Source organism: Myotis davidii, unplaced genomic scaffold, assembly GCF_000327345.1.
Source record: "Myotis davidii unplaced genomic scaffold, ASM32734v1 scaffold448, whole genome shotgun sequence".
In the NCBI taxonomy this organism is placed as follows: Eukaryota; Metazoa; Chordata; class Mammalia; order Chiroptera; family Vespertilionidae; genus Myotis; species Myotis davidii.
Genome location: NW_006383009.1, coordinates 2,825,545 through 2,830,814, shown reverse-complemented (window position 1 = coordinate 2,830,814; position 5,270 = coordinate 2,825,545).

Sequence of the window (5,270 nt, the reverse complement as noted above, 5' to 3'; positions counted from 1 at the left end):
TTGTTTCAGTTCTTATATTTAAGTCTTTATTTTCAGTTCACTTTTGTGTATAGTGTCAGCAGTCTAGTTTCAGTGGCTTTTCAGTTTTCCCAACAGTACTTATTGAATAAACTTTCCTTTCTGCATTGTATGTCTTCTGCTCCTTTGTCAAAAATTAGTAAAAAATATGTGGAATTATTTCCAGGTTCTCAATTCTGTTCCATTGGTCTATGTGTCTGTTTTGTTTTGTTTGTGTTGTTTTTTGTCAATATCATACTGTTTTAATTACTGTAGCTTTGTAGTATATTTTAATGTCAGAAACCATGATCCCTATAGCTTGTTCTTTCCCCTCCCCCTCAAGATTGCTTTGTCAATTCAGGGTCTTTTGTGGTTTTATACAATTTTGAGGACTTTCATTCTATTTCTGTGAAAAATACCATTGGGATTTTCATAGGTATTACATTAGATCTACATATTGCTTTAGGCCATTTTAACAATGTTAATTCTTCCAGTCCATGAACTAGGACTATCTTTCCACTTCTTTATCTCTTCTTCACTTTCTTTCATCGATGTCTTGTAGTTTTTGGCTTCTGCACAGCAAAAGAAACCATCAACGAAACAAAAAGGTAACCAACCAAATGGAAGAAATATATTTGCAAATGATACTCCCAATAAGGGACCAGTATCCAAAATATTAAAAAAAACTCCTACAACTCAACAAAAACAACAATAAATAATTTAATTTAAAAAATGGACAGAGGATCTGAACAGACACTTTTCCCAAGAAGACATACAAATGGCCAACAGATATATGAAAAGATGCCCAGCTTCAATAGTTATGAGGTAAAATGCAAATCAAAACCACAGTGAGGTACAACCTCACATCTGTTAGAATGGCTATTATCAATAAAACAAGTAAGTGTTGGAAAGTTTATAGAGAAAAAGGAACCCTCATACACTGCTAGTGGGAATGTAAACTGGTACAGCACTATGGAAAATAGTATGGAGGTTCCTAAAAAATTTAAGTATAAAACTATCATATGACCCAACAGTCTTAATTTGGGGCATCTACTTACAAAATTTGAAAATACTTATTCATAGAGACATATGTACCTCTATGTTCATTGCAGCATTATTTACAATAGCCAAGACATGGAAACAACTTAAGTGACCTTCGATGGGTAATTGGATAAGATGTGGTACATATATTAATGAAATATTAGCCATGAAAAAGATGAAATATTGCCATTTGTGAAACATAAATGAATCTTGAAAGTATTTTGTTAAGTGAAATAAGTTCGACAGAAAAGGAGAAGGACTTGAGAGCAAGATTGCACTCATATGTGGGGTATAAAACAAAAAGCAAGCCAGCAAGCAACCAACCTTGTAGATAACAGAACGGTATTACCAGAGAGGAAGGGGGTAAGGGGGAAGCCAAAGAAGACAAAGTAGGTAAAATATATGTGGTGGAAGGAGACTAGATTTAGGGTGGTGAGCACACAATAGAGTATATAGATGTCATGTAATAAAGTTGTACACCTGAAATTTATATAATCTTATTAACCAAGGTTATTCAAATAAATTTAATTTAAAAATATTCTTTAAAAAAATTCTCACTCAAGGATATGTTTATGGATTTTAGAGAGAAAGGAAGGGAGGAGAGAGAAAGAGATAAGAGAGAAATTGTACCTGCCCTGACTGGAGACCGGGAATCAAACCTGCAACCTAGGTATGTGCCCAGACAGAGAATTGAACCTGCAACCTTTTGGTGTACCAGACGATGCTCCAACCAGCGGAGTCACCTGGCTGGGGCAATGTTCAACATCACTAATCATCAAATTAAAACTAGAGTGGGGCTTGACTTACGAGTTTAATTCGTTCCGTGACGGAGCTCGTAACTCAAATTACTCGTATGTCAAATCAAAAAGTGAACGAGTGAGACACGTGATGCTGGGCTGATATTGTGGCTTTCACTGTGACGTTCGCTGTGCCAACTAGCGGTGGGGTATCTGAAGCTGGCTGGTAACCTGAATTTTAGCTCGCAACTCAAAGCAAAATATCTGCCGAGAGACGGCTCATATCTCAAAAAACTCGTTAGTCGGGACACTCGTGAGTCAAGGCCCCACTGTACAATGAGATATCACTTCACACCTGCCAAAATGGTTACCATCAATAAATTAAAAAACAAGTGCTAGAGAGGATGTGGAGAAAAGGGAATCCTAGTGCATTGTTGGTGGGAATGCAGATGGGTACAGCCACTGTGGAAAACAGTATGAAGTTTTCTCAAAAAATTAAAAATGGAACTGCCTTTTGGCCCAGCGATCCCACTTCTGGGAATATCTCCTCAGGATCCTGAAACACCGATTAGCACCCCTATGTTTATAACAGCATTGTTTACAATATCCAAGATCTGGAAATAATCCATGTGCCCATTGGCAGGTGAGTGGATAAAAAGCTGTGGTACATTTACGCAATGAAATACTATGTGGCTGTAAAAAGGAAGAAATTCTTACCTTTTGCAACAGTATGGATAGACCTGGAGATTATTATGCTAAGTGAAATAAGCCAGTCAGAGATAGACAAATACCATGGAATCGCACTTTCATTTGGAATCTAATGAACAAAGTAAACTGACGAACAAAATAGAACCAAAAGCATGGATACATGGCACAGATATTAAACAGATGTTAGAGAAGAGGTGGTTGGGGTGGACGGGATGAAAGAAGGTGAAGAGAATAGCCAAAGAATATGCATGCATAGCCCATGGACATGGACAACAGTGTGATGAGGGCCAGAGGGAGGGGATGGGTGAGTCTGAGTGGAGGTGGGCAAAAGGTATAAAATGGGGGACATCTGTAATAATGTCAACAATAAAAATTTAAAAATATATATTCTTAAGTTTAGTAGCATGAGGGTTAGTTATTAATACCTGATATGGCTCTTTCCTTCAGGGTTGAAGGACATCTTTATGAAGATTTAGATCTTTATCTTCTGGGGAGATGGCTCTGGTAACTGTGAATTAGTCTTAGGGACCCTTATAAGTTCTTGACAGTAAATTTAGAGTCTCCTTTCAGTTAGGTTTATACATTCCTTGATCTAACCTCATGGAGACAGTTGATGTTTGCGAAGAGAGTAGATCTTAGGTTGGGCAATACCAAGGGAAGATCCTTAGGCCAAGGCAGGTTAAAAGAAGTGAGTTTTGTCAATTGAGTTTTGATTACCCTGTTGGTTGGTTCTACAGCACAGGAGGACTGGGGATAACAAGCACAAAGGAAATGTTACAACATTGGCCAGATCTTACAAACAGGTTGTATTGTTTGTTCTGTGAAATGAGTTCCCCAGTGGCTTTTCTAGGAGAATTTTACTTAATGTTGAGGCTGACTCTGTGGCATGAAAATGCTTCCATACAGTGAAGAAAACATACAAATTGTCGTTAAGATAGACTTATACTTGAGAAAGGGGCAAATGAGTAAAGTCCATTTGCCAGACCTCAAAGGGCCCTAAAGGCAAGGGAAAATGTCCTGTGGAGGTATTAATGTGTTTTCCAGGGTTGCACTTTAGGAAGATTTGAAACTTTAGTATGCCTGGAATCTATCTTCAGAGATGACTTCCACTAGTATTGTTTTCCCATAAAACTATCTGTCAGTGTTCCAGGGAGTTAAGTCATATATATATCATATTATACTAGAGGCCCGATGCACAAATATTTGTGCAAGAATGGGCCTTCCCCTGGCTGCCAGCACTGCCTTCTCTCTGGCCAGAGCTGCCTTTCTGCCTTCTTACACAGCCCAGAGACCAGGAGTGGTGTGGAAGGCCTGCATTGTCGCCATGGTGATGACGCAAGCGCCCTGCCCCGGCCACTGGGCACCTGCATATGCAAATCAGCCCACCATCTTTGTTGGGTTAATTTGCATACTCACGCCTGATTGGCTGGTGGGCGTTGTGAAGGTACAGTCAATTTGCATCTTTCTTTTTTATTCATGTAGACGAGAGTCCCTGTGCACAAAAATTTGTGCACTGGGTGGGGTGTCCCTCAGCCTGGCCTGCACCCAGTCACAGTCCAGGACCCCTTGGGGGATGTCCACCTTTCGACTTAGGCCCACTCCCCTGGGGATCAGGCCTAACCTTGCAGTAAGACATCCTTCTGGCAGCCAGGGAACCCTCAGGGGATGTCCAACTAAAGGCTTAGGCCCCCAAGGGATCAGGTCTAAACCATTAGTTGGACATTCTTAGTGCTGCCACAGAGGTGGGAGAGGCTCCTGCCACCACCACTGCGCTGGCCAGCCATGAGCCAGCTTCTGGCTCAGTGGGACTCCCCATATGGGTCTTCTGGGTCCCGCCCTGTCTTGCCTTTGTTTTTTTTCTAAGACATTTCACTTTATTTAAAAGAAGCCAATATACAGGATATAAAGGGTATGATATTTACAACAGTACAGTGAACAGGTTAGTTTCCCAGTAGGACAGTAGTCTTTCAGTAAGTATAAACTCCCCTTCCCCTTAATGCTCGACCCAGCTGGCAGACACACAGCAATGGTGGGGTGGGATGGAACTGCAGGATAGAAAGTCTCCCTGAAGGGATTAAAAATTACGTAGATGCTAAAATGGCCACAAAGGGGTCTTGGGGGTGAGGGGTGCCTCTGCCTCATTCCTTTGAGGGCCTGGCAGGAGGAATGCTTAGGGATTTGCCCCAAACTAACAAGGGATTTGTCCCAAACTAACACACAGCCCACCCTGAGCCTGTAAATCTTCCACCCATGGAATATTCCCTTCCCGAGAGAATCAGCCCTAATCCCTCAGCCAGTGCCTGGAGGAGCAGCCCAGGCCGTGGGCACAGCCAGGACTGTGGACATTTCATGGCCTTTCCACTCCCACTCCAGCTGCGTAACAACTCTGCACTGCTTCCCTCACCCACCTGCCCTGTCACCTCATCAGGATGCCATGCACAGGAGGGGGCACTGGTTTTCCCATGCCCATTGGGAACTGGCTGTTTCTGTTTTCTGGAGTAAAAAGGTTCCTGTGGGTTGGGTAAGCTCTCTGCTTGGCAAGAAGTTCTGAAACAGAGCCACTGACCACACCCACCTCCTCTGGGCATGGAGCAGCTTGGGCCCTCAGAGCTCATCTCTCCAGCAGAACTGAAGGGAAGACCGTGTGTACCCTTCTGAACCTCACCCTTCACATGCCCAGAACCATCAGTGTCACACTTCCTAATTCCTATCACTGTATTTCATTAGTTCCATACTGTTTTACTAATCATGAATCTAAACAGATTGGTTCAAAAGAAGCTGCTTCTC